Genomic DNA, 14055 nt, shown 5'->3' with positions numbered 1-14055 from the left:
GAACATAGCACGCCAGATATCGCAGTTGTGGAAAACCGAAATGAACAATTTATTGACATCGCTGTACCAGGAGATGCCAAAAAGAACTGGAAAAAATCAAGAAATATCGTGACCTGGCCATCGAAACTACACTGTTGCAGGAAATAACAAGACCCAAAGAATCAAAGGTAATTGTATTTTGTCTGCGCAAACAAAATAGTTCCAGATTGATATGGCCAAAGCCAAACCTGGACAATTTCCTTAAGGACAAACAAGCATTCTTATACTCGGAAAAACACAGAAACATGCATCATAACAGCCTTGATCAGTTATTGGTTCCTATAGATGTGGAAAAAAGGTTTAACATCTTGCTAAAAAGCAGTTTAACATCTTGCTCCCCCTTCCCTCTCACACAGGAAGGAGGCCAGCAGGCTCCCTTGCTAGTATTTCGCACCTTTAGCATAGCTCGTGTGCTTACTAACATAATGTGTGAAATTGTGGTTTGCCCTTTTAACATTGTTCTTCACCTCTTTGTTATCTTAAAGTACAATCTGTTTTCCATGTCCTGTCTCAACACGGCTATGGATGAAATATGTAACAGTGATACCCATTGTCATCGGGGCACTTGGTACCATGTCCAAGAATTTTATAAGATACATCAACAAATTGCAGCTTCTTGCAATAACACCAGTGGAACTGCAAAAAAATGCGCTACTTGGAACATCGTACCTCTTAAGAAGGTACTTGTTTGATACCTAGGACGCTGGCAGCAATCCGTATCAATCATTAGCACTAGTCAATGGTATTTATGATACATTTTTAAATGTTCAGTTGACTGTTTCATGTTTAATGAATAAAGATAATAATAATAAAAACAAAAACAACAATAATAGGAGTTGCTAAATTAGTCCACTGGTCATTATGTAAAAAATAGGACATACCTATATCTGAAAAGTCACGGGAGCACAAAGTGGAAAAAGTTACCAAATATGAGACAGTGAAGATCTTGTGGGACTTTCGAATACAGACGGATCGTCACTTGGAACGTAACACGCCAGATATCGCAGTTGTTGAAAACCGAAACGTACAATTTATTGACATCGCAGTGCTAGGAGATGTCAGAGTTGAAGAAAAAAAAACCTGGAAAAAATCATGAAATATCGCAACCTGGCCATCGAAACTACATGGCTATGGATGAAAAATGTAACAGTGATACCCATTGTCATCAGGGCACTTGGTACCATGTCGAAGAATTTTAAAAAACACATCAAGAAATTGCATCTTTCTGCAAAAAACTGCACTACTCGGAACATCATATATTTTAAGAAGATACTTGGTTGATACCTAGGACGCCGGCAGCATCCAATATCAACCATTAGCACCAGTCAGTGGTATTTGTGACACATTTTTAAATGTTCAGTTGACTGAGTTTCATGTTTAATGAATAAAGAATAATAATAAAAACAAAAACAACAATAATAGGAGTTGCTAAATTAGTCCACTGGTCATTATGTAAAAAATAGGACATACCTATATCTGAAAAGTCACGGGAGCACAAAGTGGAAAAAGTTACCAAATATGAGACAGCGAAGATCTTGTGGGACTTTCGAATACAGATGGATCGTCACTTGGAACGTAACACGCCAGATATCGCAGTTGTTGAAAACCGAAACGTACAATTTATTGACATCGCAGTGCTAGGAGATGTCAGAGTTGAAGAAAAAAAACCTGGAAAAAATCATGAAATATTGCAACCTGGCCATCGAAACTACATGGCTATGGATGAAAAATGTAACAGTGATACCCATTGTCATCAGGGCACTTGGTACCACGTCGAAGAATTTTAAAAAACACATCAAGAAATTGCATCTTTCTGAAAAAAACTGCACTACTCGGAACATCATATATTTTAAGAAGATACTTGGTTGATACCTAGGACACCGGCAGCAACCAATATCAACCATTAGCACCAGTCAATGGTATTTGTGACACATTTTTAAATGTTCAGTTGACTGAGTTTCATGTTTAATGAATAAAAGAGATAACAGGAGAAATGCTTCAAAATGAAACAAGCAAAAAATGGTTAACAGCTTGCTGAACACACTTGATAATGAAAGATTCAGAAAAGGGCACAGAACCAAGCAGCTATCGCCCAATTACTTGTCTGCCAGCAACATTCAAACTTTTTACAAGAGTACTGGCAAATTCAGTATTCAATCATCCGATGAAAAACAGTTTATACCCAGTGGAACAAAAAGGAAATTACAAAAAATCAAGAGGAACAAAAGATCAGCTGCTCATTGACAAAATGGTAGTAAAAAATGCAAAACGGAGAAAAACAAAAACTTTGGAATCAGCAAAAATATTTGTACATTTTTTAAAGCAAATATGCAAAAATGGAAAACAGTTCTAACAGCAAATGAAGTGAACATTGGCGAAATCAACAGCGGATGAGGAATCTTCCAGGGGCACTCACTTTTGCCACTACTGTTTAACATCACATTAATTCCACTGACAATCCTACGAAACACAAAACTGGGTTACCAAATCTCAAGCCAACATGGCAAGATAACATCTACTATACATGACAACATCTACTATACATACTGACGATGTCAAACTATTTAACACCACAGACAACACTTCTATCATTCAAAACGACCTTGACCATCTAACCGCTTGGTCTAAAAATTGGCAGCTCCAAATTTCAACCAGCAAATGCTCAGTCTTACATATAGGAAAAAAGAACTCTAAAACTAAGTACATACTAGATGGACATTACCTTACAGACGACCCCCATCCCGTTAAAGACCTTGGAGTTTTCATGTCAAATGATCTAAGTGCCAAAGCCCACTGCAACTACATAGCAAAAAAAGCTCTAAGAGTTGTAAACCTAATTTTGCGTAGCTTCTTTTCCAAAAACACCAGAGCTCTACTAACCAGAGCATATAAAACATTTGCTAGACCAATTCTAGAATACAGCTCACCTGTTTGGAACCCTCACCACATCTCTGACATCAATACAATTGAACGTGTCCAGAAATATTTTACAAGAAGAGTTCTCCATTCCTCTGAAAACAACAAAATACCTTATCCCACCAGACTTGAAATCCTAGGCTTAGAAAACTTGGAACTCCGTCGCCTTCAACAAGACCTAAGTTTAACTCACAGAATCATCTATTGTAATGTCCTTCCTGTCAAAGACTACTTCAGCTTTAATTGCAATAATACAAGGGCAACCAATAGATTTAAACTTAATGTAAACCGCTTTAATCTAGATTGCAGAAAATATGACTTCTGCAACAGAATCATCAGTGCTTGGAATACTTTACCTGACTCTGTGGTCTCTTCCCATAATCCTAATAGCTTTAACCAAAAACTTTCTACTATTGACCTCACCCCATTCCTAAGAGGACCATAAGGGGCGTGCATAAGCGCACAAACGTGCCTACCGTTCCTGTCCTATTGTTTTTCTTTTCTTCTTCCTATATATGTTTATATGTGTATATACTATATAATCTTTTTGTATGATGTTGTGACAAAATAAATAAATAAATAAATAAATACATGGATGACTTAAAACTGTATGCAAAAAACCTCACTGAACTTGAATCAATACTCAACATGTTCAACTGTTCAGATTTAGATTTAGATTTAGGTCATGCGTGGGTGTAGTTATGTATTAGGCCTTGATTAAGTTGCAAATCACGTGTGTGTTTATGTAATATATTAAATTAGTAAGAATTGCAGTTCATGCATGTGTTTGTGCGTTCTTAGTGTCTTTCTGGATCGGCTCTTGGAGTTAGGGGTCTAAGCCACTGGGCTGTATGGTTTCTCTTTCTATCTCCCACCTATTCAAATCAGTATTAATAAGAGGGGAGGAGTACAATCCGTAAGTCCCTGCTTTATCAGGTGTCTTTCGCCTCTCCTTTTTGTGCGTAACAAATTCACACAATACTTGGGTCAACCAGAAGTAAGATTTATTACAAGCTTTTTGCAAAGAGCTGGTAGAACTTCTGCTTGGTACAGCAACAGAAATCCACACCCTGTTACACATCTCTTTATACATTTCTATCACCGGCTGCTTGTCCCTCCTTGCAAGGCCCAGTTGATAGGCCCAGTTGTGTCTCATGCTTTCTGACCACCTATAATCTATTATCACCTCTAAATGTTTAAAGTTAGTCAAACCTTTATTGTCACCCAACTTGCTAAGCACTCATCCCTCTCACGTCTCACTTCTTTGAGATTCCCTTATCAGTTCCTTTGTTTCGCAAGAATAGCAACATAGTGTCGTGTCCCACTCCTCCACTGACGGCTGGGTCAGGGAAGTCCGAATCAGCGTGCCTCTGCAGCTCTGCCAAAGTCCTAGCAAAGTTCTCAAGGCAGGCAGGAGACCAGGAAGTGACTTCAGCAATATAAGGTAGACTTTGCCTGACTCAGAGAATGCCAGAAAGCAGATCCTTTATATAGGCCATGGGGTGTGGCTCCATGACTCAGCACTTATCCGGGCCTGCCCCTCCTTTCCTTCTGTTGACGCCGCCTATCAATTCTCCTGAAGCGAGGGTCGCTCCAGGCTTCAGCTGTTGGTAATTGACCTTCCTCAGGCTCACATGCTGTGTGGGATGGGGAGGGGTCTAGTTGCTCCGTTTGCCTGGGCATGGAGCCAGGGCTGGGAGCTAGAAGCACTTCTTCTTCCTCAGCCTGTCTGGGCAGTGTTCGGAAGGAGATAAGAAGGCCCCGGCTGCAGGGAAAGCGAATGAGACACAACACATAGCCATAGAAAAGAACATTGCCCAAGTGAAAGAAACATTTGAGAAGAAAAAACATCAAACTAGGTTTGGGTTAGATACATTCTCAGCCTTCCCAAGGATAGACTTAAATTTTTTAAATTTTTTAAATTTAAAATTTTATTGGTTTTAAATTTCTATTATTAATTTTAAGGGGTTTTTTAGTTTTATATATTTTAAAGTTTTTAGGCCAACTATATAATAAGTTTTTTAATCTGTATTTTAATTGTATATTGTACCGTTTGTTTTACCTTGGCTGTACACCGCCCTGAGTCCTTCGGGAGAAGGGCGGTATAAAAATCGAATTAATAATAATAATAGTAATAATAATAATAATAATAATAATAACAACTATTTTCTTTGTTCATGGAAACTTAAGAACAGCTAAAAATACATTGGTATTTACAATGTATTAAATCAGCAATACAATTGAAAAGTAAATTTAATGATAGTTGAACGTTGTATATGTAGTAGTGTGGCTATATGTTAAAATACTAACTCCAAGTATCTTGAGCAAAAGACAAACCCAATAGAAATAGTAAAATATATTAATGGAAAATTACAACTTATTATATTGTATCTCACAAAGTCAAAGCAAAAACATTTATTCACCCCAAGTTTATCAAGCAATGTTAGATGACAGTTGTGTGGGACTGCTGTTCTAGCTCTCTTCTTATAGATTTCTGGCTTATAGATTTAGCCAATCATTATCAATATGAATGGAATGCATTGTCCTATTACAATACTTTTCAGCCTGAATATCTCATGCTCCACTGGTGCACAATCCTTCCTTCCTTTGTTAGTCAGGAATACTAAGTCTGACTCAGCGCAAACAAAGAGACAGAGTCAAATTCTCTTTGAGTCACATGTTTGTTGAGATATGGACAAAGATTGGTTCTCCTATAACAGGGCTGTCAAACTCACAGCCTGCGGGCTGGATGCATCACGCACTGGCCACACCCATGTCTGGTTTTGTTCTGACTTAAGCTTTCTGAGTCATTAAAATACATGAGTAGTCCCAAAAACCTCTTTTATTGCAACAGCTGTGAATTCTGTTCATTCACAGGGGAGTCCCAATTAGTTATAAAGAGTCCTTTGGGAGAAGTTCTTCAGGATAATCATCTATCTTTATCTCCCTTGACACGCTGCCAAAGACCTAATTGGCAAAGCCACACGGAGTCCAGAATCAAACAGAGCTTCAGGCTTTAAGCTGAACCAAATGAACAAACTTTGCTTCCTGCAAAGGCCCACATGCCTTTGCTCCTCTTTTAAGTCTTATGGGAGGGGCCAATCATCTCCCAGCCCTACTCCCTTTTGTTTTAACTGATCTTGCCTTCTGGCAGCTCTGCACATACGCGCACTGGGAACAGGTTCCCCTGTTCCTCTTCCTCGCTGAGGTCCGGCTCTGGAGGCAGCACGTACCTCCCAGATGGTCTTTTCTCTGCCTCTGACGCAGAACCCTCGTCCGAGCCTTCCCCAGACTCCAGGACTGGCCCACGGTCCTCCCCAGCCTCCTCATTGCCTGACTCTGCTGCCAGCTCCGCAGGCTGCTAGTGGACCACAACAGGTTTAGCGAAGTGGACAAAAGTCACGGTACGTCACGTGATGACACCGTGATGCTGCAAGTTTGACACCCCTGTTCTATACGGTTGAGAAAGACCCCGAATGATTTCTTTAATGTGCTTTTATATTGTACTTGGTTACATAAACAGGAAACACAGCTGTCAGTATGAAAGTAGATAAAGTAAAGACGTTACTAAAATATCTGTGCCAACATCCTGTAACAATAAGTATTTTGAGCAAGTTTTATTTTAAGAACCTTTCTGGTTTCTGATCATCCTTCCCCATGCTCAGGAGGTATTTTTTTATTTCAGACTTTTCGATATAGGAATCTTGATCATCGCAATCCTGATCAACACTTTCATATCCTGTTTTTTAAACAGATGTTTTCTTTACAATGCTAATCTATGGTTAACTATAGCATCTACATAAAATAAAATTGGTTTTAAGGGTTTTTTTATTATTTATATTGTTTTTTAAATTCGGCAATAGAATAAGTTTTTTAATTGTTGTTTTTAACTTGTATTTATATGTATTTTAACTGCCTGTGAACCGCCCTGAGTCCTTAGGGAGATAGGGCGGTATATAAATTTGAAAAATAAATAAATAAATAAATAAATAAATGGACATTTTTGTATTTCTCTTGCAGAAACAAGAGAGAGGCAGATGATCATCCTATTAAATCATTACAGGGGCATAATGTACATTTCCATGTTTGCTCCAGTGCACAAAAAAGTGGGCTCTTTAAACATTATTTTGAAATTCTTTACAGAGTGAAACTTTGCTGCAAAACAAGCACACTTGCATTAGCATATAACCTGGGTTCTGTGAATGATGTTACAATCACACCTGTGGTAGGCAGAGATTTGTGCTAATAGTGAGGCAGGGGGCTCAGGATTACTCTTCCTTACTTATTTAACCCTTATTATGGTACCTATCGAGATTATACTGTTTTATACTGTTCCAATAGAATTCATACTCAAAATCTCATATTTTGTATCCTTTGATTGTTTGCTTCTTAACCTCATTATAAATGAGGAACTGAAACTGCCAGCTGTACGGGAATATTGCTCAGATATACAAGAAATGGAACATAACAAGAAACAAAGTGGTGGTGTATGATATTTGCACAAGCATTATCATATCTGGAAATTAGGTGCTTTTTTGCTACATGAAATGTATTGATAGGTATGAAACTGTACTTTCTGTAACTGTACTTTCTGTATTTTTCCAAAGCCACTTCTCCTTTTTTGAGCTGAAGCCTTTAAAGCCATCTGCCCGGGCGATGCCCGGGCAGTCCAGATCTTGGTGTGTGAACACTCTGGGCTCTGGTGCACCAATAAAGTCTGTTTTCTCTCACCTTCCTGGTCTCGAGTCTCTCTTGGCAAACTGTGGCAGTAACTAGACAACTGGACTTTTCTGCTACAATAGTATGGCCTCTCCTATCACAGCTGCCCACTCTGGACAGGTACTCTAGCTTCAAGTGCGAGTACTCATAAACAGTGGTGGGATTCAATTTTTTTTACTACTGGTTCTGTGGGCATGGCTTGGTGGGCGTGGCTTAGCTTGGTGGGTGTGGCTTGGTGTGAGTGGCAGGGGAAGGATACTGTAAAATCTCCATTCTCTCCCCACTCCAGGGGAAGATTACTACAAAATCCCCATTTCCTCCCGATCAGCTGGGACTCGGAAGGCAGAGAATAGATGGGGCGGGGCCAGTCAGAGGTGGTTTTTACGGTTCTCTGAACTACTCAAAATTTCCATTACCGCTTCTCCAGAACTGGTCAGAACCTGCTGAATACCACCTCTGCTCATAAAGTTTTGCTGATCTCATATATGCCAAAGAATGCACACAGATGCAAGTGGTACAGGTAGCCCTCAACTTACAACAGTTCATTTAGTGACAGTTCGAAATTACAACGGCACTGAAAAAAGCGACCTATGATCATTTTTCATACTTATGACCATTGCAGCATCTCTATGGTCATGTGATCTAAATTCAGATGCTTGGCAACTGATCTCATTTATGACGGTTGCAGTGTCCCGGGGTCACGTCATCTCCTTTTGTGACCTTCTGACAAGCAAAGTCAATGGGGAAACCAAATTCACTTAACAACCATGTTACTAACGTAAACAACTGCAGTGATTCACTTAACCACGGTGGCAAGAAAGGTTGTAAAATTGGGCAAAATTCACTTAACAAATGTCTCTCTTAGCAACATAAATTTTGGACTCAATTGTGGTTATAAGGCTACCTGTACAAACAACCTTTAAGGTGTATTCACTAATTTACGATTACAATTATGAGCACCTTTCTCCCTTCTCAGTCACTGTGATGAGGGAGCATTGTCAGGGTTCTGACAATGCTCCTGGTTCGGACCGGATTGGGAGATTCGGTAGCGATGGTGGCGGGTGGTTTGGAGAACTGGTAGCAAAAATCCCTGGTCCCCCTGCTTATGCCCATCCAATCGCCCGCTTACCTGCTTGCTGCTTCTTTCCGGATCGCTCGCTTTTCCCGCCCAAATGGTAGGAATAGGTTGTAAAAAATGCTTTTAAAAGGTTAAAAAAAGGGGTCTGACGATCACAGCTGAGGCCAGCGATCGTCAGAGCCTTTTTTTTTACTTTTAAAAGCATTTTTTTGCAACATATTCGGCCGAAAAAAGATTGAACGCCGCAGCTGATCACACACACACACCGTGCTATTCTATTTACCCCATGCCTCCTTTTGGCGTGCACTGCGCGTGACACGCATGCGCAGCCAGCGAACCGGTACTAAACCGGTTCAGATTCCACCACTGGTCTAAGTCCCATTGCTATTGCTACATCTTCAGTAGTCATAATGACTGCAGGTAGAGGTTACAGAGTAGGTCAAGATTCCTGTCTTATCAATCACATTCCTTAGCAGTAAAAACATTCCTAAGCAACTTGGTACCAGGATCTTATCCATCATCTTAGGAGTCAGGCATTCTGAGCAGGAAATCTAAGTTCTATTGCTATTGCTATGAGGTGGTAACTCTGAAAGAGTGTCAATAAAGGAAACAAGAGGTAGTTTGTTAGGCCCACATTTTTACTATTAGCTTAAGCTTTTGAAGCAACAACCTATTAGCTTAAGCTTTTGAAGGAAACAAAGGAGTGCTCTGTGTACCTACAATCTGATATCCTTCATTGACAAAATAAATTGCTTCCTGAAACTTCACATTAATATACATTAATATACATAAAACTGAACTTTTAAAAATGTTTCACAAATACCATTGACTGGTGCTAATGGTTGATATGGGTTGCTGCCAGCATCCTAGGTGTCAATCAAGTATCTTCTTAAAATGTATGTTGTTCCGAGTAGTGCAGTCTTTTGCAGCTCTGCTTGCGCTACAGAAGAAGTTGCAACTTCTTGATATATTTTGTAAAATTCTTGGTCATGGTACCAAGTGCCCCTGATGACAATGGATATCACTGTTACATGTTTCATCCATAATCACGTAGTTTCGATGGCCAGGTCACGAATATTTCATGATAATCTTTTTCTTCGACATGAAAAAAGATGTGTCTTTGGACATAACGAAAGAAATTGGTTGAAGCTTTAAAAATCAAGAGAGAATTACAAATAATAAACCAAGAGAGAGACCTTAATAATTCTTATATATTGTATTTACAAAAGAGTTTACTTAAAGTTTGGAATCTAATGAGAAAGAAAAGAAAAGAAATCAAGTTCTATTATTTAAATTAACTAAAAATTAAAACTGTTACAAATAAAAATAAGGAATATAAAGTTGATTCATTTGCTAATTTGTTGTTTCTGGCAATCCTTAACAGACTTTTGGCATCAAGACTAAAATAATGTTATTTTATGGATTTGCTTATAGATAAATATTGAAATATGGGATGAAGAGATCATTGCTTGTGATTTAGATTGATATCTCAAGATTTGTTAAGTAAAGGTATTATATCTCCAAATAAATCCCTATGCATCAAGAAGAATTTACCTCACCCTGTGTTTTGAAAGATCAGTAAAACAAAAAGTCAGAAAGTTTCATGTCATCTTATTCAGACTGTAATTGAAGAATTAAAAAAAAACCTAAAACAGAGTATATTAAATGAATCAACCTATTACAAAATCATAACTGATACATTACTTAAACCTAGATATTTTTTTTGCTGTTGCATAGCATTAATCAGATATTTAAATAGTTAAGCTATGAACTGCCTTTATAAATGATAAAATGGAAATTCTTATCACCCTTGTGGGAGGTTGATAAGAGGGAGCACCTTGTGGCTCCTCCCGCGCAGTCTGCACTGGCTCCCGGTGGTCTTCCGGGTTCACTTCAAGGTACTTGTTATCACCTTTAAAGCGCTCCATGGCTTAGGGCTGGGATATTTATGGGACCGCCTACTGCCACCAGTAGCCTCTCACCGACCAGTGCGCTCTCACAGAGAGGGCCTCCTCCAGATACTGTCAGCTAAACAATGTCGGCTGGCGACCTCCAGGGGGAGGGCCTTCTCTGTGGGGGCTCCTACCCTCTGGAACGAGCTCCCTCTGGGGCTTCATCAACTCCCCGACCTCAGGACCTTCCGCCACGAGCTGAAGACGTTGTTGTTTTGAAGAGCAGGTCTAGCGTGAACATAGTTTTAAATTGGGGTTTTAAATCAGGGGTTTTAAACGGGGTTTTAAATTTGTATTTAAAAGTTTTAGGCCATCAATTGAATAAGTTTTCTATTCTTTTTTTAGATGTTTTATATATATTATATGTTTTCTGTTGTTTTTATTGGCTGTGAACCGCCCTGAGTCCTTCAGGAGAAGGGCGGTATACAAATATAATAAATAATAATAATAATAACCTATGAGTGAAGCTACTTATTCACTACTATTACATTTAAATGTCATCTGTGCATATTAAGAGTTTATTTTCTCAAATGCCAAAATAAGAATTTCAACAATGATTATTTTGTGATTATTTTAGCTTTTCTTTACAGTTGTAAGTCCCTACCCTTGCAAAAACAACAACAACACACAACACTATCGATTCTAAACAATATTTTCTTGGTTTGTTTGATTTTGAGATCTTGTTCATGGGTTTAATTTAAAATGGTTAAAACCAAATATAGGTAGTCCTGAATTTACGACAGTCTGTTTAATGACTATTCAAAGTTACAATGGCACTGAAAAAACTGAGTTATGACCATTTTTTTGACCTTAACATTTTTATTGGATTATAAAATTAGATACAAAATATGAAAGTAAATAGGAAAATAGTGGGGAGGAAGAGGGGGAAGAGAAGTGAAAGAGAAGAAAAGAAGAAAAAGAAACACTGACTTCCGACTCTCTCTGTTGCAGTAAAATAAGGCATTAACATCAAATCACAATTTTTTGTTTTTCCATAATAATACAAACAAGCCATTTCTATAAAGATCTATCAATCTAATCGGTAAAACCCAAAATCAAAGTTTCATTCTTTTCTACTCCAAGCACAAAGTTCAGAAGCGGTCTCCATGTGGAAATAAAAACATTTGATTTCTTTAATCAAAACAATCAGTTTTGCCATTTCAGCCAATTCCATCAACTTCTGCAACCATTTGTCCATGGTAGGAATTGAAGTGTCCTTCCATTTTTGTGCATACAATAGTCTTGCTGCTGTCAACATATATAGCCATGATGGCAAACCTATGGCATGCGTGCCAGAGGTGGCACACAGCGTGGCAGTTAAGCGTGGAACTTGGGACCGAAATATTTAAGGCCCTTCCCCATAGTGAAAGTGATTAATCCAGTGACTGTATAATTAAATCTTCCCCACATACTGGGAAAAATTCATTCTGTTTTCCACTGCAGCCTGTTAAAGCCTGCTGTGGGATCTAAATTGAGACCTCAACCTGCTGCTCCCCCAAGGCCGATTGTGGTGCAGGGTGAGACTCATTATGAGGTGAAGAAGATTTTGGCCTCCAGATTGTAGAGGGGACGTTTGCAATATTTGGTTCATTGGAAAGGATACCCCTTGTCTGAAGCCACATGGGTGAAGAGTTGGGATGTTCAGGCAGACATGTTAGGCAGTTTCATGATAAATTCCCTGATAAGCCTAAGGGTCCTCCTGGGGGGCGAGAAGAGGTGGTTGATGCACTAATTGCGTTAACCCCTGACTTCAGTCTTGTTCCAGGATTCGTTTCTTTCCTGAGGGGGGGAAGCCTGTCAGTTTTGGAAGGCAATTTTCTTTTTGCTTCTTAACTGCCACATATTTTAGCTGGGGAAGTTGGGAGGGGGTTGTTGTTGGAGCGATAGAAAGTTAGTCATAACAAAATTCCGTATTCAAGGACATCCTGTGTCTGATGGAGACTGCCTGAAGATTGTATCCAATTGAGTGTGAAGAGCTGATTGGACAATGTGATGAACTTGTGGGTGTGGGGCAGGGCTGTGAACTGTCAACTGGGTGTGGAAAACCTGGAAGCTTTCGGTTTTGGGTTTTCTCAGCTGTGCCAACATGACATCTCTAATAAATTGGAACTTTGAGGAACCTCAAGCCTCAGAGCTTTATTTCGTTGGGGGTGTTCCTTGGAACCCTGACATAGCGCCTTCTCTGATGGCACGCGAGCCATCGCCCCAGTTGAGCTCCGCTGCACATTTGTGTGCACCTCCCACCAGCCAGCTGGTCTTCGGGTCTCTGCCGCACATGCACAGGGGGTGTGGAGCACGAGGGGGGTACACGCGCATGTGCAAGGGGAGTACGTGTGCGGGGGGGGTGCGTGTGCATGTGCAGGGGTCAGGGTGCATGCACGGAGCCACACACACATTGCATTTTGGGGGTTCAGACATGTACCCGCACATATATGCAGATGTGCGCGTACTTTGGGCACTCAGCTTGGAAAAGGTTAGCCATCACTGCTATATAATAACAAAGTTCCATTTTTTTTTCTCCATCTTTTCTTTTTTCTCCATGACCCTTTTTCATACTTATAACCATTGTAGCATCCCCTTGGTCATATGATTTACATTCGAATGCTTGACAACGGACTCACATTTATAACGGTTGCAGTGTCCCAGAGTCATGTGATTCTCTTTTGTGACTTTTTGGCAAGCAAAGTCAATGGGAAAATCAGATTCATTTAACAACCGTGTTACTAACTTAACAACTGCAGTGTTTCACTTAACAACAGTGGCAAGAAAAGTCATAAAATGGGGCAAAACTCACTTAACAAATTTCTCGCTGAACAACATAAACCTTGCGCTCAGTTGTCGTAAGTTGAGGACTGCCTTTATAGGACAACTCGCATTTCTCATTTCGTTTCCACAATAAATATTGTGGAAAGGAAACGCAGGGCCAAAAAACCCCTAATCAAGACTCATTGCAGTATTTACTGGGAGGATTCCAGGAACAATATTTATAGCATTCGTAGTCAGTTTCTTAATTAGTTTATTTTGTTTATTTTTGGCATACGTGTTGACCCGGAGACGGAATTAATATAATCAAGTGATACAGATTGAATCTCTTCCTTTTAACTGTGAGTGTTATAATTACGTTTACATTGAGTTAATTTAGTTTTGTATTTGCTTCTGTGTGTTTACAATAGGAAATAAGTTTTTAATTATTCCTTGTGTTTGCGGTGGTTTAAAGGATTTTTTTGCTGGCTCCCTCTCCATCCAACTTTTACACCTTTGATCCATTAATCAGTTACTTTGTTGAAGACCTGGGTTTGCCATTATATGAGTCCCTATACAGCATTTCTAATACCGTTATATAAATTTGTA

The sequence above is a fragment of the Ahaetulla prasina genome, chromosome 7 (assembly GCF_028640845.1).
Source record: "Ahaetulla prasina isolate Xishuangbanna chromosome 7, ASM2864084v1, whole genome shotgun sequence".
Classification (NCBI taxonomy): domain Eukaryota; kingdom Metazoa; phylum Chordata; class Lepidosauria; order Squamata; family Colubridae; genus Ahaetulla; species Ahaetulla prasina.
This window is presented reverse-complemented; position numbering follows the sequence as displayed.